This window comes from Danio rerio, chromosome 16 (genome assembly GCF_052040795.2).
Source record: "Danio rerio strain M-AB ecotype USA chromosome 16, GRCz13ab, whole genome shotgun sequence".
In the NCBI taxonomy this organism is placed as follows: Eukaryota; Metazoa; Chordata; class Actinopteri; order Cypriniformes; family Danionidae; genus Danio; species Danio rerio.
This window is the reverse complement of record NC_141036.1, coordinates 28,637,174-28,662,082: the sequence shown is the minus strand read 5'-3', so window position 1 is coordinate 28,662,082 and position 24,909 is coordinate 28,637,174. Positions and strand designations below refer to the sequence as shown.

Sequence of the window (24,909 nt, the reverse complement as noted above, 5' to 3'; positions counted from 1 at the left end):
TGATGAATTTGCTCTTCAGTGTTTGGACTCTCAGTAATGATTTTAAACCACACTGAACTGAGCAAAACTGAACTGAACCTAAACACTAAAAACTGAACTACCCTGATCCAATTACTATGACCATTTATGTGAAGCTGCTTTGACACAATCTACATTGTAAAAGCCTTATACAAATAAAGCTGAACTGAATTGAACAGACGGAGTGAGGAAGATATAGGTGACCTACTGGCTGCAGTTGTTAACACCATCACCCAGGCTAGAGCACCCTCTCGAGGCATGCCTACACCCTAAAGTGAAGTCTATTTAGTGAATGGTGCACTTCTTGTTGAGAAGACCCCCGAACTTGCCAGATAAGTGTTGTACTTTCTTTTCTTTAGGATAGGTTGAAGCGGAGACTGTCACCCTCCACATTAAAGGTTTACATTGCTGCCATTTCTGCTCATCACAACGCGGTGGATGGTGGCACCTTGAGAAGACATAACCTCATCATCCAATTTCTTAAAGGCACAAGTTGATTAAATCCACTCCACCCCCCTCTCATGACCATTTGGGATCTCTCTGTAGTGCTCATGAGCCTACACAGAGATACATTCGAACCACTCGACTTAGTATCCTTGAGATTTCTATCTTTGAAGGTCGTGTTGTCATCGATCAAGGCACTTTCGGGCTGGCTTTCTCTCACATGATCCTGAGAACCCAGCCTGGCTATGTGCCCAAGGTTCCTACCACACCGTTTAAAGACCAGATAGTGAGCCTGCAAGTGCTTCCTGCTGAGGAGGCAGACCCAGCCCTTTCATTGCTGTGTCATGTTCGTGCTCTGCACATTTATGTAGACCGCACTAAGAGCTTTTGATCCTCTGAGCAGCTCTTTGTCTGTTACGGTGGTCGGCAACCACCATCAGAGGTAGACCCACTGGATAGTGGATGCCATCTCTCTCGCTTATCAGAGCCAGGGCAAGCCCTTTTCCAGGGATTGAGAGCGCACTCGCAAGTGTTTCTTCTTCTTGGATTTGCTTTTCAAACAGATATCTGTAGAGCGGCGAGCTGGGCAACACCTAATACATTTGCAAGATTTTACAATCTTCAAGTAGAGCCGATTCCCTCACGGGTGCTGGTGAACTCCGGTGAATGAAGAAATTTGGCTTGGTGTTGTGACACGCTTGCTGTGCCTCTCTCTAACACAGAAATATGTGCGCTTTTTTAAGTGACCTTTCACTAAGCCACACTCAAAAACCACCATCCACCAATCGTGGGTTAGCTACCGTAGCTATGCACTGGAGCTCTGTCAAGCTTTCGAGCAATGGAAACAGGCCAAAGCGTTGTGCATATGGATTGTGCAAATCTGATACCCGGTATCCTAAAAATTTGGACAGGGTGGTGGAATTTTTTCTCTATTAAAACCAAAAACCCAAGAGGAGAGCGTGGATTAAGCTCTGTGAGGGGTGCTAAAGGAGCGGAGTTAAGCTGGTTATGTTTTGATATTCCTGACACAGTCATAGACGGCAATAACTCACACACCTCTTACCTTGAAACGATCTAAACTGTGTTTCCTACGATAATACAAAGCAGGTTATGTTTTTTCCTTTTTTCACTCAGTATTATGAGCACTGCTCCGTTTAAGCCCTCGCCATAGTAGACATACTAATAGCAATCATTTTTCCATCTGTTTCCAGCTACAACTATTTGAAATTACATATCAACAGAACAAAACAAAAATGTGGTCGCAAACTGAGCACTTGCGATCAATATACTTAATCTGCAGCCATTTTTTCAGTAATTTATAAGCCTCAATGTCCATGTCAGTGCTGCAAATCCCTGATGTTTTCATCTGTGTTTTAGAGATTTAGCAGTGGTGGGAGTAACGAATTACAACTACTCACGTTACTGTAATTAAGTACATATTTGGGGTAATTGTACTTTCATGAGTATATTTTTAAGTCAGTAATTTTACTTGTACTTGAGTACAAATTAAGCTGAATAATGTAATCCGTTACTTTTAAATCACAATTCGTTACAGAGTACTGTAAATAAATGAATATTTTAACCACTGACTTCGGTAGCCAATAAAAAAAGCTCATCTTAACGGACCAACGAAAAGCCTGGTACATTATTTGAGCCGAAAAACAAGCTGCAGATTTACGTGAGCTGAGCAGTGATTGTTTTGGTATTGTTACGAAGTTATTGTTCTACACATGGAGATTCAAGACACCAACAACGCATCTGAAGAACGCAGAAAGGACGAAGAAATAACAGAGGATGAATCCCCATGGCCACACCTGGAGAAGCTGTTCACCTACAGGGGAAAGAAAGGGGACAGTGTGCTAATGCAGTGTAAGCAATGTCTGCCATCTGCTGTGATTTCGGCTTACAAGACTTCAGCCTCTAATCTAAAAAAACACATAATGGTAAGAAGACATATGACTTCATTTGTGTGATATTTTATTTATTTATATGTTTAGGCACTATGCAGTGTTGTTCTGCGGTTTCTGATGGTTTGTTTCGCGCTATTAGATTAATAGCAAAGTTTCTCCAAAATTTGTAAGTGAAGTGATATTAAAGTTTAACGTTTAAACCAGGGCTATTTAATTGGTGAACTTTTTCCGCGAGGCAATTTGTTCCGGCCCTCCAAATAGTGTGACCAAGACATCAAAAATAAAATTTGTTGTTCAGTCGAAAAACGGCTGCTTTATTTAGGAAGTGACATGCGTCGTTCAGCACGAGCTGCAGTTGAAGGCTGCGCAGACAGAGCCTGATTCACCTGACAAAAAAAGCAAGTGGCGCAAGCAGCCGAAAACATTTGGATAATTTGTTAATTACGGTTAATTCATCGTAAAGGATTCTCAGCGCCGCGTTTCTGTCGCACGGAAAAAAACCTGCAGCAACTAAAAGTTATGCTACCTGTGCGCTAGTTTAAAGATCCGAGTTTAAACCAAGGCTAATATTTACGCATACTGGATTAACTATAGCAGCGGGCCGTTCACATATCGTGTCTTTTCCGCACACAAGTTCGTTATATAAGAACATTTGCCAATATGCACGTGCAAGCGGACCTCACACCTACCAGCCACACCGATTAGAAAACGTTTCACACCGTAGCGTGGCTTTCAGTGCAATGTAAACAAAAAATATGTTAAACGAATTATTGCAAATTATTAAAATGATTATGTATGTCTGAACGCAGATGATAACAACAGTTTACTTGAATACTGACCTAATTTAAAGCTTAAACTTACATTAGACGTGATAACCGTGAAACCATTATTCTCAAGAATCGTACAAACAAAATCTACAATTGTTGCATCCATAATTGTTATGCAGTTCACATAACATATGAATGTACACATGTCTGAATGTAGAAGAAGCCTACTTAAGCAATGCACTGCTTTTGTTGTGCTTTAAAATACAGCATTTGAATGTTTTCCTATTGTACAATGCACTAAATGATATTTCAAAATACAATATATTAACATTTTAATGTTGAAAAAGTTAATGTGGGTGTCTTAAAGAGCAAAAATAGTATACAGCATATGGACTTTTATATGCTGTTGTGTAATCACTTATATTGCAAGTCATATCTCTCCGGCCCCTCATTTGGGATGCTTTTCATGAACTGTCCCCCATGACAAACTAATTGAATAGCCCTGATTTAAACTTTGCCTCAAGTTGGAAAAGGCGATGTCGACGTTTGCTGCATTTTTTTTCTTAATCATATTGTCTTTTGATCATATGAGATAAAAAAGGCATCATTTGAAACTGTAAAGAATCTATTTTTATTTGTGTATATTGCTGTTTTCTTTATACTCACAATAGCATATATATATATATATATATATATATATATATATATATATATATATATATATATATATATATATTAATCTGTAATTTAATTTGTGTAACTCCTTTGCATTTTTTAAATGTTTTTCCCAGAGGAAACATCCATCCAAGATCGACCAGTACAATGACATCATAACAGCAGCAGCATGTCATCCCCGGAAGCCCATGGCTAGCAAACTCTCAGCAAGTAAGCAAGCCAAGTTACCAGTTGTGATGTTAGCAGCTACAAGCAAATGTGTCCCTCAAGCAACTGTTGACAAACTTGTCATCAGTTTCATATGTGAAAGTCTACAGCCATTTGCAGTGGTTGAACAGCCAGCTTTTAAAGAGCTGATTACAACTTTGCAACCACAAGCTAAAATCATTTCCAGATCCACTGTCTGTGGCAGAATCACTGATGCTGCTGATGACCTAAAGAAAACAATAATAACAGAATTGGCTAAGGTAAAATTTGTTGCAACCACCACAGATTGTTGGTCAGCTCATCAGAAAAGTTACCTTGGTGTAACTTGTCATTGGATTGAGGAAGACTCTTTAGAAAGAAGATCAGCGATGTGCATGTCACTTGCTAAATCTTGTGGCAACAACTGATGCTGCTCTTACAGAAGGCATGAATGATACCTAAAAAAGGCTTTTTCGTTCAAGCTTTGCAAAATGCCAGGCCATATGGAACAAAACTGGGCGATCTCATTTGGCTAGTGAAGTGGTAGAGGACAAGTGTGAGCTATAGATCATCCGCCCTGTTGCAACACGGTGGAATTCATCCTGTCTTGCTACAGAAAGGATAATACGCATCATTGATGAAAAGGGGGAAGATGCCATCAGGAGTGTATGTGATGAAATCAAGGTGAAAATGTGAGTAATATTAATACCACCAATATTATTTTCCTTTTCTTGTTGTCATGATTTGGCTTAGTTGTTTATCATACAGATTTTGTCTGCCAGGTTTAATCCTGCAGAAGTTGGATTTCTCAGAGAGTATTGCATCACCATGAAACCACTGCTGAAAGCTTCAAACATTCTCCAGTCAGAGTCCAGCGTCAACTTGGGATGGCTGCTGCCAGTAATCCACCAGCTTCAGTCCAAACTCAACAGGCTGGAGACATCAAGCCAGACCTGCACGCCCCTTATAAGAGCCTTGCGTAATGGCCTGCAGAAGCGTTTTGGACAGATGATGGAGGATCCAGAGCTGGCTGCTGCTGCAGTACTCTTACCCAAGTTCAAGACCTCCTGGACTGACAAACCTGATGTAATAGATGCTGGTAAATTCAAATTTACATTATCCAATTAATTGCCCAAGTAAGTGGGCTGGTCTACTGTTCACATCTAAAAGATGCCGGTTAGACTCTGTGAACTTTGAAAATCAGCTTCTGCTGAAACTGAACAAAAGGTTCAGAAGGTAAACTGTTTTGATATATGTTGGGATGTAAGGTTCATGTTGCAAGGACCTTGCCCAGCTGTTTGTTATCCCACAGCACTGGGATAAGTTAATACTGTTTACAAAGTTACGAAAGTGTTTTTATTATAAAACACATAATAATGCGAATGGTAAGAAGACTAACAACTTTATATTTGTGACATTGTTTTATTTATTTTTATTTGTATTATTGGGTTCAATGTGTTTATGTTTCAAAAGTGTTAATAGTACCTTTAAATGTGTATTGTAAAATGTGTTTTATTGTTTGGATCTTGTCTGATTCAGCAATTACGGATCAATAAATACCACCAGCAAAAAAGTAATTTGTACTTTGAGTACTTTTTTTAAAGATTAATTTGTACTTTTACTCAAGCACGTTTTAACCCCAGTACTTTTACTTGTAATTGAGTATAATTTTAGCAATGTAACAGTTCTTGTAATTGAGTACAAATTTGTTGTACTCTTACCACCACTGAGATTTAGTCATTGGTGACGACGCTATAGCGGGTTAGTGTCTGATTTTATATTTGCTGTCGGATTAATATTTGCTGGTAAGCAAAATCTATTTGTCCTCTTCTGCTATTTATACTTTGATTTGCATTTCAATTTATTTATTTATTCCACTTAACTGCTAATTAGAATAAAAACTTGATAAAGAGCACACAAACTGATAGTAATAGGTACTGTACATTTTTATGGGTAAATGATGCTTATATCTGGCACAAATCCATCAATTTCGCTTTTCTAACTACTCTTTCCATGAATTAATTATGTAGAAGCACTGTTCATGTGTGTTTCCTGGTTGGTTAGTAACGCTATATTTCATTGTACAACAATAGTCTATCAGGCTTTTTTGCTAAAAAAAAAAAATTAACAGCTGTTGAATGGTCAGCGTATGAGGTGACTAGGCTAACCTAGTTTCAATTTTGATTAAATTATTTTCTAATCGGTTGCCTATAGAGTCGTGAATATACCCCTGTAATGCACACCACAGTCCTTTTCATCTGGCTTTTGTTATCTCACCTGTCTGCCAAAAATGACTAATTATATCCTTGGCATCCCTGGCATTTCCATCCCAACCCCCCACCCTCAAGGAATGTGGGTTACTTTGGTAACCATTTCATTGTCTGCTTACTTATTTATAAACTTATCTAGGTATACAGTATGTCACACAACCAGCTTTCTGGAAAACCCTCAGGAACAAGGAAATGTGTGTGATGGACACAACAGTGATCAAGTGCAACAGTGCAAGTGGTGCTTATATGCTATGTTGTACTGCAGCCGTAAATAAAAGCAGTAAAAGTGTAATAAGTCCGGATGGGTAAACTGTCTCAGGTGTGTGGGTGTAAAGCATTATGGTCAGTCCAGGTGCGAGGCAGAGGTGATGTGTGTAGCTGTGGGCACTTCAGCTGATGATCATGCCAGTATCTCTCTAGATAAGTGACGTGATATGACCAAAGAATGCAAATGTATCTTATTGCCTTGCAAAATAATATACTATATGTGGAAAAGGCATTTTTCAGCAACTTCTTTTCTATTAATGGGGCAAAAATGAAAAAAAAAGTATATATATTAAAAAAAAAACTACCTTCCTACCGGTAAAGATCTCAACAATTGAAGTGCCATATGATTTGATGATTTGTGGTAACTAAGAACCTGGCATTTGGCTGTAAAAAATTAGCCACATGTAAAAACTGAATGAAAACATGCTGTGAGAATTTCTTGAAGCACTGTCATGTTACTATATCATCCGAATCGCCGCCAGGCTTTAACACAGGTTTTGGATCTCGTTATTCATGTTTCAACAGCTGTGAGTCTATATGTCATGCCTATGTATATAATTATTTTATAATGATGAAGCCAACTTGTGAAAAAGTCAATCAGTATGAAATGTAAGATATTTGTGGGCCATTTACAGTATAACATCAGTGGAGATTTTGTTTTTTTGTTTTGTGAAACTTAACACTTAAAAAACATCATGCTCTATAAAAAAAAAAAAGTTTTTGTATTTTCAGAGAATGCCTCCAGGTCCCCAACCCTCTTAATCGACGCCAACGCAACCAGCAGAGCTGTCTTTAAGGACACAAATCTCAAGGATACTGAGTCGAGTGGTTCGAAGGGATCTCCAAGTAGGCTCGTGAGCACTACCGCGAGATCCCAAGAGGGCATGAGAGGGGGGCAGGGTAAAAAACATCCACATAGGGAGTTGATATGCCAATGCAGCTGGGTTCCCTTCCACAGGTCCGCAGCAGCATCCCCGCAACACATGCCCTCCCAACCCGTACAGGAAGCATCTGTCAATACGACAACATACCTGGACGCCTGCCCTAGGGTCACTCTGGCCCGTAGGAAGGAGGGGTCCTTCCAGGGGGTGAGGGTGCCCATGACTGTGTAAGCCTACTGTTCACCTCCAGGAAGAAGGAAACGGGAGGCTTAGAAGGCTTAGCCTTCTTAGTATCCTCCACATAGCACCCATCTAGTCGGTCCGGCCTTGGGGCTAAACCATCTCCAGACCCATGGCCGATGCAGCCCGGGAAAGCATATTTGCTTCTGGATCCGGGACCACGCTCGCCACCTCGGAGGGGGGAAGCGGGTCTGGATCCTTGCTGGATAGTGATAGCCCACCCTCCGATGCCATGATGGACATCTGGTCCCCGGTGTCATCAAGCGAAAGGGCGACCATCTGTGAGGACGGATCGCTTCTCTTGCTCGAAGCTTGGATGGAGCGTGCTAAGGAGTGGGAGGTCCGCGAGCCCAAGGGCGGCAGATTTACTCCTACTGTAACCCTCAGATCTGCCCGAGTGTCAACCGCAGAAACAACTGGGAGGGGTCGCCCTTTTGCAAAAGCAAGCCGAGATCTTAGCTACAATAAACATGACATCACAATGATGGCATTCACTGCCCGCGAGAACCGCATTAACATGCTGGACCCCTAGACATGCAACACAGTGCTCGTCCCCATCATCTGGGGACAAGGAACCACCGTATCCAGAAATACACGGTCGGAATGACATCTTTTAAAAGACACGCTACACAACAGTGTTGCTCTTTTAGGAAACTTGCTTCCTTGTACAAACCGCTCTTGGAGGACCGGACCCAAAGGAAACCAGGCAAGGGAGAAGAACCCAGCTCGACCGTCTGCCATTGCTATACATGCTCTAGACCGGGAGAATCTGCTTCTCGATCTCTCTTTGTGTCAACAGCTTGGAGAAATGAAAGCTTTAGCGAAGGTTCTACCAGGAAGACTGAGATGTCACGTCATTCATAATAATTATCTCGTCAGCCTATAACAACCAAGCAAGCCATGTATATCTGACCAAATCTCCTATAGGTAAAGTTTCCACATGGCATTAGAGTTCCCCTTCTAAAGGGGAACTTAAATTCAACAATTGAATTTGTTGAAAATAATGGACCTTCAAAATAATGTGGACCTTCAAAATAATGTGTGACAGCTTTTTTTATTCATAGCACTTCTTTTTGCATTGATATTCAATATCTCTTTGTTCTCTAGAGCAGTGGTTTCCAACCTTTTTTGCCTGAGACCCCCTTTTCCCCTGGAAAATTTCATAAGGTCCCCCTCCACATTCAATGATCTTATCACTCATATAAGTTTGCATTAATGATGACAAAAAATGTTTTCAAACAAACGGTATGTTTATTACTATATCTAGATATGTTTATGCACAAATAATAGCCTGATGTAAAATATAAAAGCAAAACATCAATAGGCCATTTGCAACTGAAAAAACTTAATCCTTTGGCCTTTAAACTGGCCCTATTTGAAATAAAATAACAAAAATATCAGTATTCACATTGGTGTATAAGGGGAAAAATAATATAGGCTATTACAATTTAACACTAGCATGTTATTTGTCATGCTCTACCAATTAGTGTGAGGATTGTTGCTCAGCCATTTTCTCAGAAGATGACAAGCTGACAAAACATTGCTGTCACTTGTTGATACAAGTTTATACAAGCACTGCATTGTTTGTGTGTTCTGTGTTTGTCTGAGAAAATTAAGTTGTACCGGAATGTAAATATTCCAAACAAGCCGAAGCTGATCCGTCAATTCTTATCACGTGACTTGCGGTTCGCTCGCAGGATTCATTGGCATGAGTGCGTCACGCCACCAATTGTGCACGCAAGCCAAGCACCTTCATTGGAAAGAACAAACTTGTGCAAACTCTACAAATATGCGATATGCTAATGGCCACTAAAAGGCTGCCGTCATTTGCGATCTCCATCAGTTGATCTGCTTGTACAGACCTGGTGCATTCACCTGATTTTTTGACAAATGGGTTGCAAACCCATTCCTTGGCAGTTTGTGGTTCATTTACTGGGCCCCCTTAGCAAAGAATCTTTCCAAAGACGTCTAATTCTTATTCATTAAGTTACTAGTGAGTTAAATTTGGGCGCTCAAGTGACCGAGATGTAAGCGAAAGAATACTGTCATTTTTCAAAGCAAAAGACTTTTCAAAATAAAAGATCTTTCAGACTCAGATAATAAATAAAACTAAAATAATTCATGATTTCTTGTGCAGCTTGGTACCAATTGTTTTACGGATCGGTGGTTAAGGATCACTGAGCTTGGGGATTAAATAAACTAAGGCAACATGGTCATACTCCTAATTGTCCTCTGCTAAGAATTTTTTTTTAACATGACACGGCCCCCTACAGAGCTCGCTGAGGCCCCCTTGTGGGCCAGCAACCCCCTGTTGGGAACTGCTGCTCTAGAGATCCCCAGGTCTCTAGAGATTGTGCAGGATTCAAGTCCTGTAAAGAGATGATGCCAATTATAGAGGACTTCTAGAGGTCTCCATAACCCTGGAACAGGCCGTATACTGAGCAGGTGATGTGGCAGTCTTAGAGGAGTGCATGATTATGAGACTGATTCCGGAAAGACCACATTGAGAGAAGAGTGTCTGCATGGATCCCATGGGCCAGCATGAACACCCGTCAGTGCTTTACTCACACCTGCAGCTTCTCCATGATGGACGTCCAGTGCTTAGACCTCAGCTCTTCACAAGTTTGGCCAGAGGAGAAATGATTACGCCAAACTGAGTCTGGTTTGTCTAGAGATTTTTTCCATTACTTTGTCAATTGGTAAAGTTTTGTTCCTTTGACAGGAAAATAGTGGTCCCCTTGAAATCTTTTCAGAGGCCCCTGGGCCATATGGCATCCGCAGCTGCTGTCACTTCGCTTTGATTGTTCCATATGAGAGCGCTTCAGCACTTCACGATCGAGTCCCCAGACGCGCATGTAAGAATTGAGATATTACAAATATTTTGATGTCTTGATAATTCAACATGAGCCTAAAACAGAGACAACTGACTCCACAACCCAGCAGGTGGGAATGCGGGAAAAACCAGCTCCTGCTACATTTACATCTGAATCTGCTGAAACCCGACTTCAACCACCCCAACTCACATATATGGTCATTTCAATGTTTGAATGTTCTAAATTAACCAAAGTGACTTTATCTATCATGTTTGATATCATTTGAAATGTCTCGACTGGTACAATGGTCTCAATCTCTCAAAAATAGACATAATCAAAACAATAAATATATAACGTCAGGCATCTTTTGAACCACTGTGAAGGGTGTGACTTTTCCACAGGCAGCACTAAAAGCAAATGCCTTTTGTTATGCACACACCCTTTTCCTTGAGGGGATTCTTGGATTACTTAAGGTAAGGTTTGAGAAATGCTCTGCGCGATTCTGCTTACCCAGATCAGGCCATAATGTGGAGCTTACGCTCCACGTTATGTTTAATTTGAAGTCAGGTATGCATCTTTTTATCTTGGACTTATCTTTGATAGATTTGATGTTTTGTATTGATCGTTTATGAATTGACTGAATTAATTGGCATAATACATTTACCTGACTAATATTTGAATTATTCAAACAGTCCTCGTGTTATTATCACTGGTAAATGTTGTTGTCCATAGCACTACAAGCCCATGTACAGGTTAGTAACGGACTAAAACATGTTAGATAGAGCAGCGTGGCACGCTATACGATGTTGTTAGAGATCCGACTAGCACATTGGCATTAATTCAAGTATACTTAGACTGTAAAAGGCCAACTATGGGTTTTCTGTTTAGAACAACAAAATATTGTTGAAACTAATCTAAATGTGGATATTTAGGCCTTCATCTACAAACTTATAATCCTGTGCGATTATTATTCAAATACTTTGTCTTGATTAAGTAGATAACAGATTTATGGGGACCACATAAAAAAATCTCCTAAATTGAGTAAGTAGGGTTCTGCCACTTTAGGAGAGTGGTTAATCGCCTCTGTTTAATGACCAAAACTGACAAGCTTGTATTAAGAGATTGTATACCTGGCCGGTGCAAGACTCGGGATGCTATAGGAATCTGAATAAATGAGAATAAGGTATAATAACAAATCAAAAGAATATTTAATCATAATCTAAAATAATGTGAAAGGAAACAAAATAACTTTCAAATGTTTTATAATTGGAGTCAGATAAAACGAGGATAAATATATTAATATTCTAAACCCCCTTATACTAAAATTGGAGTCAGATATGGGTTAAGTTTAATATAAATCAACATTGTGCACCGGAAAGACTGAACATGCAGTGAACCTTCATCCACCAGTGAACACCGTCATTGGACCAACTGGCTGGACCCTACACGCATGACATGTGGGCACACACCGGGTGACTGTCACTGTATTGTGTCACCATGCCCTCAGCCCTTGCATGGACCCTGCACTCCTACAGGCTGGAATGCCTGTAGGGCAAGTGTCCAGGCATATTGTCGTTTCGATGGATGCTTCTAGTACGGGCCGGGGGGCCATGTGTTGCGAGCATACATCTGTGGCCCTATGGAAAAAGACCCGATTGCATTAGCATATTAACTGCCTGGAGCTGTTGGCAGTGTATCTCGCTCTATGCCAATTTTTACAGGTGCTGGATGGGAAATACATGCTGTTCAGGACGGACAGCACAGTGACATTAGAGTATATCAACTGCATGGGGGGTATACGGTTCCGCCGCATGTTTCAGCTCGCTTGCCATTTGCTCCTCTGAAGTCATACAATGTGATACAAGTTACACCGATGCCGGTGTTTAATACCATCACTCAGGCAAAAGCGCCCTCTACGAGGCATGCCTACTGTAGGCCCTGAAGTGGAGTCCATTTACTGAGTGGTGTGCTTTTCACCGAGAAGACCCCCGAACTTGTCAGATCAGCGTTGTGCTTTATTTTCTTCAGGATAGGTTGAACAGAGGCTGTCTCTCTCTGTGACCTTACACAGAGCTTTAGATTCTTTGAGCTGCTCTTTGTCTGTTACGGCAGTCGACAGAAGGGATGTACTGTATCCAAACATAGGTTGACCAACTGGATAGGGGATGCCATCTCCCTCGCTTAACAGAGCCAGGGCGAGCCGTGTCCCCTAGGGATGAGAGCGCACCCCACTCGAAGTGTTGCATCCTCTTGAGCTTTAGCACACAGCGCCTCTCTAACAGACATCTGCAGAGCTGCAGGCTGGGCGACACCTAATACAATCTGTAAGTGAAGCCAGTTTCTTCACAGGTGCTGGGAAACCCTGGTGAATGAGAAAATTCAGTTTGGTGTTGTAACATGTTTGCTGTGCCTCTCTCTCTAACATTTACATTAACATTTAGTAACATTTAGTCGCTTTTATCCAAAGCGACTTACAAATGAGGACAAGGAAGCAACTTGCACAACTATAAGAGCAACAATGAATAAGTGCTATAGGCAAGTTTCAGGTCAGTAAAGTCTAAGAAGGAAAGTATTAGTACTTTTTTTGGTAACACTTTATTTTGATGGTCCCCCTTTAGATAGTCTGTTGACCATAAGTTACTTTTCAAGTTCTTATCTGTTTACTCTCAACTGGGTAGTATCTGTAGATTGTCTTTTAAATGTTTCTAGGCAATCATTACAATGTCTACAACATGTAAACATTTAATAAACTTTTGGTAAGTTGTGTTACCAATATAGGTTCTAGATGGTCAACAATGTATCAGTAGGTATGTAACAAATCTTCAACAGATGTTCAACAGAGTATCAGTAGATAAGCAACAAATCCTCAGCATTAAGGTTCTAGATGTTCAACAATGTATCAGTAAATATGTAACAAATCTTCAACAGATGTTCAACAAAGTATCAGTAGATATGCAACAAATCCTCAACATTTATTAAACTTTTGATAAGTTACGTGCTACCAAATTAGGTTGTAGTGTATTACAGTGTATTAGTAGATATGCAACAAATCTTCAACAATTTTTTAGTACATTTACCATCAAGATTTTTTTGTTGTCAGTGTCTGCATGTAGATGTTAATCAGTTTATGAATAGACCTTCAGTAAACATTCAGATGCCTATGAGTAGCAACGCAACATAATTTAAAATGAACTTTAATCAAATATAAAGTTAGGATTAGGTACAAATTTCATTCATGTATTTGCAAAAGTGTTCAACTAACTATTCGTTGCATTTAACCTAACTTTCAGTAGACAGTTAGTTTACTTTAAGTTACATTTATCTGCTAATCTGTTGTCACACTAGGCCCATCAAAATGAAGTGAAAACCTAAGAAATGCTGTTGAATGACTGTAAGGAGCCAACATTACAGACAGCATGGTACTATTACTATTCTGTAAATGTTCAGCAGATAGTCAACAGACAGGTAGTAGCAACACTGGTGCAAGTATTTGAAGACACACAACAGCACCACACATACAAAAACATAAAAATAAATACCAGAGTCATTAGTTCGTTCAACTGCTTTTAATGTATTGCTGTCAAAAATTTCAGTAAACACAACTGAACATTAAATGGCTCTTACTCGCTCTCTCTTTCTTTATATATATATATATATATATATATATATATATATATATATATATATATATATATATATATATATATATATATAAACAAACATATATTGTATAACGATGTTTATATATATATATATATATATATATATATATATATATATATATATATATATATATATATATATATATATATATAAACAATTCTGTCTGGTTCTCGAATCTGATTGGCTGATAGCCGTGATATATTTACGTAATATCAGCACCTGTACAGCCTCTTTACCCTTTGTGTATTACTCCGCCCACATACAGCCAGCAGAAAGCAGACACTACAGATCTAAAATTTAAAACATGCTTGCTCAACTGTTTAACTGTCAGCTTATGATTTGAATCCAATGCGGAAGAAAGTAGTTCCTCATACAAAAGGGTTTTTGAGACTCACCATGTTTGATTTAGTTTTTATATCCACAATTATGCCATCAAACTGTTGTATAAACGCAATATCACACTCGTAGCACTGCGATATGGCTGTATATCGGCACTGGTGGGGACACTAACGCACGCTTCCCACACGCTACTCGTGTGATATTGCTCATATAAATATATATATATATATATATATATATACACATATACATACACACACACACACACACAGTTGAAATAAAGTCAGAATTATTAGCCCCCTTTTGATTTTTTTTTCTTTTTTAAATATTTCCTAAATGATGTTTAACAGAGCAAGGAAATTTTCACAGTATGTCTGATAATATTTTTTCTTATGGAAAAAGTCTTATTTGTTTTATTTCGGCTAGAATTAAAGCAGTTTTTAATTTTTTAAAATCATTTTTGGGACAAAATTATTAGCCCCTTTAAGCTATTTTTTTTCTGATAGTCTGCAGAACAAACCATCGTTATACAATAACTTGCCTAAGTACCCTAACCTGCCTAGTTCACCTTATTAACCTGGTGAAGCCTTTAAATGTCACTTTAAGCTGTATAAAAATGTCTTGAAAAATATTATTTACTGTCATCATGGCAAAGATAAAATAAACCATTTATTAGAAATAGGTTTTTAAAACTATTAGGCTTAGAAATGTGCTAAAACAATCTTCCCTCTATTAAACAGAAATTGGGGAAAAAATAAACAGGGGTGCTAATAATTCAGGGGGGGCTAATAATTCTGACTTAAACTGTGTGTGTGTGTGTATATATATATATATATATATATATATATATATATATATATATATATATATATATATATATATATATATCTGTTTAATGGAGGGAAGATTTTATCAACATATTTCTTAACAAAATAGATTTAATAACTCTATTTATCTTTCCCATGATAACAGTACATAATATTTGACTAAATATTTTTCAAGACACTTCTATACAGCTTAAAGTGACATTTAAAGGCTGAACTAGGTTAATTAGGGTAACTAGGCAGGTTAGGGTAATTAGGCAAGTAATTGTATAATGATGGTTTGTTCTGTAGACTATCTAAAAAAATATATAGCTTAAAGGGGCTAATAATTTTGACCTTAAAATGGATTTTAAAAATTAAAAACTGCTTCTATTCTAGCTGAAATAAAACAAATAAGACTTTCTCCAGAAGAAAAAAATATTATTAGACATACTGTGAATATTTCCTGAATCTGTTAAAACATCATTTTGAAAATATAAAAAAAAAAAAATCAAGGGGGGGCTAATAATTCTGACCTTAACTGTATACACACACACTGGTAGAGCTGACTGATGTCATGTATAAGCCTTCCAAGAATCCCTTGTTTGTGTTTCCTACCCAACCAATAAGTCCATTCTATATATATTAGATGGTTTTCAGCGACTTTTCTGTCCGGTTTGCACGCAGTCTCCATACTTCCCTTTTGTAGTTTGCCTATGCCTTTTCAATGTATTGTGTATGTACCCGTGATGATGGAATAACAAAACTAATGCTGTAGTTCACTGTGTGATGTAGGTATCCTCTCTGAAAAACTTGAGTATGCACGCCATTCATCACTATGAATGATGCTGCCTTTCTTGAAATGTTTTGCTATGATTGGTATAAGGGTCTTCTTGTCCCGTTTGTCCACCAGCTGCAAAACAGGTTTTCGGGAAGGCAAAATTTCAACCATTCCAAATAACTATGAAAGTAAATCAGTTGCGAAACTCGAGAGCTTGCAAATGTAAATGTGAGCACTTGTGATAATAATATTTGTATGTGTAGGTTGAAATGTACACTTACAGCTCTGATGTGAACAGCTGAAATCCTCGATTTGCACACACACACAACAATCCACACACTTGTGTTTTAAATTCGAAGTTGCAGATTAATAGTTGTGTATTTGTAAAATGTCATTCACAAATACAAAGTGACAGACACACGTGTGCACGGCAAATTTGACTGCATCTTCGCTCTACAACCACAGGTCGGCACTCACAACCTCTCAGATTCGTCAGTACAACTACAAATCTCCCGCGCTCTGACTTTTGCTACACATCTCCCGCGATCTCTGTAGCAGAACTCATCTGTGCACTCGCAGATGCAGAGGCGTGAGCAGCGCTGGGCGGGGGAGGGGCGGGGCTGGTGTAAAGCTGTTTGATTGGCTGATGCCTGACCAATGAACAATGCCAGCAGCCAACAGGACTGAGGTGCAAAATAATCATTTCCCACGATTATTTTATTATTTAGGGTTTATTTAAACTCTTTTCTGAAGAGATTCTTGTTAAAAATAATAAATTCGGTGGAAATGTACATACCAGTAAAAGAGCAGCAAAGCCAGTTTATTGGCTAGAGCCAGCCAATGAGATGGGGCGTTTCTGTTTGTCAGGACACAGGGCAGCTCACGTTGTTGGAGGCCTCGAGCAATCAGAGGGTAAGTTATGATTTTTAATAATTATCTATATGTTCAATACTGTTAGCTAAGCTAAGGACTGTGCTGGGTGCTTCTCTTGTTTGTTTTTTTATATAAGAAACAGTTATGAGTTATCTAGGAGCTGCTTTCAATCATGTTATATGGTTCTAAAGATACGATTCAACCCACATGAAATAAGAAGTTGTAATAGTATTTATAGTAAATAATAGTACGTTTTTGAACCATACTAACTATAGTAAACTGTATTATACAGTATATATTGCAGTATCTACAACTTTGTTAATGAATGCAACAGCACACTGTAGTATTAACTAGCATGAACTTTAATAAATTGAAGTATACTTGTAGTATGTATGTATATATATATATATATATATATATATATATATATATATATATAGCTTAAATTTGAAAAAATTGAAATATAGCTATCTGTTTAAAACTAAACATTCTAATGCCATTTATTATGCAAATATCAAGTTGAAACAAATCTGTTAAGAACACATATTTATATGTAAAACCTAATACATTTTAAAGCAGTTTCATTTCTTTCTAATTTTTACATCTACATGCATTACATCTGATTTAGGTCCACAACTTGCATCCTTCAACATGATATGTGTGTTCAAAGGAAGAGCAACTAGGTGAGGGAGACAGTGTCCATCGCTCGGCTGAGGGTCCACTTTGAGCATCTCATCTGCAGGGTTAAGCAACATAAGCTGAACAGTCATCATCTCTCTCTATTACAGCGAGCATCAACCAGCTTTACACAATGGCTTGCTTTCTGACCATTAGTTAAGGCTTGAGCAAAGTATTAAAGAGGAGATAACATTTGATGGGTAATGATGAAGTTGGATTTACCACCTCCATCTCATTATGAACAAGGAAAAACCCTGAAATATTTCAATACAAGTAACTAGACATTTGCACTGCACTTATTTGGACTGTAAATTTTATTTGACAAATTACATTTCACTTACAGAACAGGTGTCAAACTCAGTTCCTGGAGGGCTGCAGCTTTGCAAAGTTTAGTTCTAACCCTAATTAAACACACCTGATCAAACTAATTGAGTCCTTCAGGTTTGTTTGAAACTTTCACTTAAGTGTGTTGAAGCAGGGTTGCAACTGAAAACGTGAAGGGTTACGGGCCTTCAGGAACTGAGTTTGACACCCCTGCCTTACAGTAAAGTGTAAAAATACTACATTAAACAATTATCAAAATAAAAGTTGTGTTTGTGGGTGAGTGTGTGTTTTGTTCAAATCTGTAGTCATCTTGGCAAGAAAAAAGAGAAAATAAAGTCGGCTTCCTCTTGAATGATCTGAATCATTTTGAAGTGTTTGTAGATGAGCTGGATCATCATGTCATCTTTAGCATAAATAACATCCTATTCAAGCTATGCAGCTTCTCTGAGTTCCTCATCGACTTGAAACATGCTGATCTCTCCTGTCACTCCATCCTTACAGGAAACTGAGAAATAACCTATAGTTAGTAACGTTCATAATTAAAAAAGTGATATAAAGGACACACTGTACACAAACATGTAAATAGATAGATGGATAGATAGACATGATGCAGGTTATAATAACCAAAACCGGTATGATCTGTAAGAAACTGAAACGCCTAGTGTTATTTTTAATTGCTATTAATGTGTGTGTGTGTGTGTGTGTGTGTGTGTGTGTGTGTGTGTGTGTGTGTGTGTGTGTGTGTAAATATACTTCAATTTATTAAAGTTCATGCTAGTTAATACTACAGTGTGCTGTTGCATTCATTAACAAAGTTGTAGATACTGCAATATATACTGTATAATACAGTTTACTATAGTTAGTATGGTTCAAAAACGTACTATTATTTACTATAAATACTATTACAACTTCTTATTTCATGTGGGTTGAATCGTATCTTTAGAACCATATAACATGATTGAAAGCAGCTCCTAGATAACTCATAACTGTTTCTTATATAAAAAAACAAACAAGAGAAGCACCCAGCACAGTCCTTAGCTTAGCTAACAGTATTGAACATATAGATAATTATTAAAAATCATAACTTACCCTCTGATTGCTCGAGGCCTCCAACAACGTGAGCTGCCCTGTGTCCTGACAAACAGAAACGCCCCATCTCATTGGCTGGCTCTAGCCAATAAACTGGCTTTGCTGCTCTTTTACTGGTATGTACATTTCCACCGAATTTATTATTTTTAACAAGAATCTCTTCAGAAAAGAGTTTAAATAAACCCTAAATAATAAAATAATCGTGGGAAATGATTATTTTGCACCTCAGTCCTGTTGGCTGCTGGCATTGTTCATTGGTCAGGCATCAGCCAATCAAACAGCTTTACACCAGCCCCGCCCCTCCCCCGCCCAGCGCTGCTCACGCCTCTGCATCTGCGAGTGCACAGATGAGTTCTGCTACAGAGATCGCGGGAGATGTGTAGCAAAAGTCAGAGCGCGGGAGATTTGTAGTTGTACTGACGAATCTGAGAGGTTGTGAGTGCCGACCTGTGGTTGTAGAGCGAAGATGCAGTCAAATTTGCCGTGCACACGTGTGTCTGTCACTTTGTATTTGTGAATGACATTTTACAAATACACAACTATTAATCTGCAACTTCGAATTTAAAACACAAGTGTGTGGATTGTTGTGTGTGTGTGCAAATCGAGGATTTCAGCTGTTCACATCAGAGCTGTAAGTGTACATTTCAACCTACACATACAAATATTATTATCACAAGTGCTCACATTTACATTTGCAAGCTCTCGAGTTTCGCAACTGATTTACTTTCATAAATAACCAGCATTTCCTTTTCCACAGACCTCCAAAACGCCCTCTGCCATACTGAAAAAATAGAAAAGAAATTTAAGTTAAACCTTTTCAAAAACTCTGAATAGTCAAAAGCCATGCAGCCTTAAAATAAAGTCAAATATTGTGAGTCTATAAAAATACTTGTGGCAATTTAATTTATTAGAGCAATGGAGCAATGTTAATTTTTTTTATCTACATGTATAAACACTACACAAATTCCATTTAAAAAATTGCATACTTTTCCTGAATCAAATTTTCAGACTTGTCTAGGGATTTTTCACTCTGTAATTAACTTTTAAAAAAATGCTGCATTATTAGTTAGAATCTCTTGGCTAAATTCTTGTAGTTAAACTATAGCTCATTTACCACCAAGTTTAAGTTCAAAGCACACCATTTTGTTAAACTGCAATGCTAAAATGGTGCAAATTCATTCATTCTTGTCATGACAATTTTAATTATCAAACTTTAAACCCTACAAAAACAGAAGGGATGTTTATGTACAAATTACTAGGCAACAGATTTAAATTCCTCTCACTTGTATTCACTGGCTGTTAGCAATCGCAAACTGTTTAATAAATATTTATAAATAAAAGTTTTATCTTACGCATTAAAATAAAGCATTTTGTTATCATGTTTAAAAACATTACATATATTACGATATTACATCATTTACTTACCCACATTAAGTTGCAAACTCAAAGGCTTTTGGTCATCCTAAATTTTAAAATAACTATGGTATATTTTAGGCACTTCTCTAATACTTCATAACAAAAATATTTTATGTGTTCATAAGATTAATTAATTTACCAAAAATGGGTTGCAGCTGGAAGGGCTTCTGCTGCGTAAAAACATGCTGGATAAGTTGGCGGTTTATTCCGCTGTGGCGATCCCGGATTAATAAAGGTACTATGCCGAAAAGAAAATGAATGAATGAATTAATTTCTTTTAGATTTGGAATGAGATTAGGGGTAAGTAACAGTTACCTCAAAAATTTTAATCGTCTTTAAGCTGCTACTACTATAATATACAGTAGTATGAAGTATCAAATACATTTCAGTAGTTCAGTACTTTCTCCTTGTGTCATTCCATTGTTATTATCCACTTATGTAACTAATATATATGTAAATATATATATATATATATATATATTGATTCATTCATTCATTTTCGTCGGCTTAGTCCCTTTATTAATCTGGGGTCGCCACAGTGGAATGAACCGCCAACTTATCCAGTATATGTTTTACGCAGCGGATGCCCTTCCAGCCACAATCCATCACTGGGAAACACCCATTCACACTCATACACTACGGTCAATTTTAGCATAGCCAATTCACCTGTACCACATGTCTTTGGACTTGTGGAGGAAACAGGAGCACCCGAAAGAAACCCACGCAAACACGAGGAAAGCATGCAAACTCCACACAGATATGCCAACTGACTCAGCCGAGGCTTGAACCAACCCCCTTCTTGCTGTGAGGTGAACATGCTACCCACTGCGTCACCTATATACACGGTTAAAGTCAGAAATATTAGCCCCGTTTATTTTTTTCACCAATTTCTGTTTAACAGAGAGAATATTTTATCAACACATTTCTAGACATAATAGTTTTAATAACTTATTTTTAATAACTGATTTATTTTATCTTTGCAATGATGACATAAATAATAATTTACTAGATATTTTTCAAGACTCTTCTTACAGCTTAAAGTGACATTAAAAGGCTTAATTAGGTAAATTGGGTTAACTAGGCAGGTTAGGGCAATTAGGCAAGTTATTGTATAATGATGGTTTGTTCTGTAGACTATCAAAAAATAAAAAAATAAAAATACATATATAGCTTAAAGGGGCTAATAATTTTGCCAATAAACTGTATTTTAAAATATTAATAACTGCTTTTATTCTAGTGGAAATAAAATAAATAAGACTTTCTCCAGAAAAAAAAAATATCAGATATACTGTGAAAATGTCCTTGCTCCTTTAATATTTCAAAAAGAAAAAAAAAATTCAAAGGGGGGCCAATAATTCTGACATCAACAGTATACATATTTATATTATGTATATACACACAATGGTAACATCATATCCACTTGTCGCATATGGAGACCTTGTGAAATCTAAATAATGCAATGTTATATTACAGTAAAAAAAACTGAATGAAAAAAATGTATATGTAGAATACTAGAGAACAGGCTACTAGAGATCATAGAAAATATGCTGTAGAGATCATATGAAAACTTGCCTGTAAATACACTTCATCCAACTGAAATGACTTGCATGGGAATGGAAAAATATAGACTTCGTCCTTACACTTTTCCAAATTCGTCTACATGACTTCTTGCACTGCCTGCAAATAAGTAGTAAAGTTATTCATAAACATGTATTACCTTTGGCAATGCAAACAAACAAACACACAAACAAATAAATAGACAAGTTAAAATAATCTGTCTCAATTATAGTCATCTTATTTTAAGTTTGAGAACTGCTTCTATATTGAATAAAACAATGGTTTAAAGTAATTTAAAAGTTGAAAGCATTGAAAGAAAATCAAATTTTAAAAGGTTTTAAACATTTACAGTACTATAAGAGGGTGAAACTTGTAAGTGCTTAAAATAATTGTTAATCTTGAAGCAAATATGCTATAATAGCCCAATAATAACTTACTTTTATTGATGTTATTTTCTGAATAGGATATGGATAAAATAAATATAATATACTTACCAGATGTAGCGGTCTTTACAAGATGTCACAATTTTCATGCTTTTCGTTGTCTTTTTCTTTGCATTCACTGTATTAATTTCAGACGTGACTTGTTTCACTAATATAAACTGTCTCAGAGTGATCTTAACAAAGTGCTCATCTACACATCTGATTAAACCTATTATTTTTTACTAATTTACATTCGCGAAAATACATTACCTAAACTGCTACAGCACGAACTCATGAATTTAGATGCAGCATAATGCTCTGTTGGCGCGGAAAAGACAAATCCGGAAATGGGCGGGACTTGGCGGCCCAGATATTTAAAATTATTTTGTTCTTTGCGGTTTGAATTTATAATATTAATCTAATGAGAAATCTTCATGAAGTTTATTATTTTTATTATATTTATATCGGCTTTTAAAGTCATTGGTCCCAACTGTTCGGGGTACTAACTTATGTCGATGTCACAGGGTACCTGTTACATTTCTAAGCGCTGTCATCACATAGTCATTTCCGATGATTCAAAAAACTTTATTTAATAATTTTTTAAATGTTAGCTGGACCATTTTGATTTGTACATGATATAGCTAGATGTAATATGACTCGTTTTTATAAAATATGAGTGTTTTTAATCTTTCCCATAAGACTCTACTTCAAATTATGTACAGCTAAGCGCCCTCTACAGGAAAACTACATAAAAGGCGCTTAAAAAGGATTGCCGCCTAAATAAAGCTCCCTTAACAAAAGGAACGCAAATTTGTTCTCCGTGATCAACCCAAATGCAACTACCGTGGAAGAAAAGGTACGTGTGAAGTTTTGACCAAATGTTACTTGTGATTTTACTGTGTTACTGTTTCAAGTAGGCCCAATGGAAAGTGATCAGCTCGCATCAACAAAGTTTCTTAGATCCATTTCAACTTAGCCTGTATAGTAGTTAGTTGTTATAAAACTCGATTTAAAAAGCATAATTCTGTTTTCAAGTTCAGACGGAGTGATAAAGGCAAAAACAATTTACTTGGCCACTTAATCACCATTTGACATGAAAACTTGTATAAATTTCAAGTAATTTTGCATGTTTTAATAATGTGTCTTTAGACTAGGTGTGTATTACATGCTTAATAATCAATTTTTAGACTGTGTGTGTGTGTGTGGGCCTATTATTATTTAAAATAAAATATTAAAATAAAAATTATTATATTAAATTATTATATTATGTAAAAAATATAATATAAAAATAAAACCAAAAAGTAAATAACTGTTTTGTCTGACAAGGTTTCAGGACATAGCAAACTTCAGCACAACACTAACTGACTAGTCTCACTCACTCACACACACACACACACACACACACACACACACACACACACACACACGTGTACACACTCTCACTAACACACTCACTCTTGTACATGCTCTCTCTCACACACACCTACATTCTATCTCAATTCAATTCAGAATTACTTTTTTAGCATGACTAAATGATACAATGTTGCCAACACAAACACATAGACATCTCACAGACACATGTACATGCTCTCACTCACACACACACTTCTACATGCTCTCTCATAAACATGTACTGGCTCTCTCTCTTACACACCCTAGCACATGCTGTCTATCACACACACACACGCACGCACGCACACACACAACCACACACACACACACACACACAAACAAATGTGCATGTTAATGATACTTATTTCTATAATTTTACGTGCTCATTAGGCTTACGATAGGTGGTTGCATTGTGATTATTTGGTCATGAAGGTATTAATGTTTTAAATTGTTTTTCAGCTGTTCTTGATGTCATACATTGCTACAAAAGGCTTTTGAAGTGGACAAGACGTGGACCAACCATGACCAGAGCGTTTCAGAGAGAAGGTGTCTCTCAAAATGCAGTGGCTCAGCTTGCTGCAATTGCAGAGCTGTACTTTGCTAACAGGGAGGGATTTAACAGCATCAGCTTCACACCAGGACAATTAACAGTTCGCTCAAAAGTGTAGAGAATTCATTTTTGGAGATTTTTGCATAAATGTTGTATCAATAAAAAGGAAGGGTTCACTTTTGTCTTTTTATCTGAATAAGTGATTAGAGTAGATTTGCTATGCCACTTATTGTTGCCATGTTTATTGTATGTTTCTTTGTTCAATAATGCTCCTGTTTACTGTTGGTAAAATGTAGAAGCAAAAACTTACAGCACAATAAACTTGGCTTATAATGCCAAAAAAAAAAATAATAAATAAATATATATATATATATATATATATATATATATATATATATATATATATATATATATATATATATATATTTAAATCAGATGCAAAAGCTATTAAATTCCGACTAAATTAATTAATTTTCTTTTCACCTTAGTCCATTTATTAATCTAGGGTTGCCACAATGGAATGAATCATTCCATGTTTTACACAGCAGATG

At 37.2% G+C, this 24,909-nt stretch overlaps 4 long non-coding RNA genes across 4 annotated transcripts; 2 read left to right on the top strand and 2 right to left on the bottom strand.

Moving 5' to 3' along the window:
* Positions 1 to 504: 504 nt before the first annotated feature.
* Positions 505 to 6,801, top strand: LOC141378337 (uncharacterized). The gene is made up of 3 exons (XR_015511443.1): positions 505 to 2,405; positions 3,931 to 4,692; positions 4,783 to 6,801. It is a non-coding gene; the product is annotated as an uncharacterized LOC141378337 (long non-coding RNA).
* A 10,603-nt stretch (positions 6,802 to 17,404) lies between these two features.
* LOC147840299 (uncharacterized) lies at positions 17,405 to 19,757 on the bottom strand. The gene is made up of 2 exons (XR_015511442.1): positions 19,022 to 19,757; positions 17,405 to 18,437 (listed from the first exon to the last, which is right to left on the bottom strand). It is a non-coding gene; the product is annotated as an uncharacterized LOC147840299 (long non-coding RNA).
* Positions 19,752 to 22,747, bottom strand: LOC147840298 (uncharacterized). Its single transcript, XR_015511440.1, has 3 exons — positions 22,489 to 22,747; positions 22,010 to 22,114; positions 19,752 to 19,802 (listed from the first exon to the last, which is right to left on the bottom strand). It is a non-coding gene; the product is annotated as an uncharacterized LOC147840298 (long non-coding RNA).
* A 440-nt stretch (positions 22,748 to 23,187) lies between these two features.
* On the top strand, positions 23,188 to 24,523 carry LOC147840297 (uncharacterized). The gene is made up of 2 exons (XR_015511441.1): positions 23,188 to 23,272; positions 24,268 to 24,523. It is a non-coding gene; the product is annotated as an uncharacterized LOC147840297 (long non-coding RNA).
* The last annotated feature ends 386 nt before the right edge of the window (positions 24,524 to 24,909 follow it).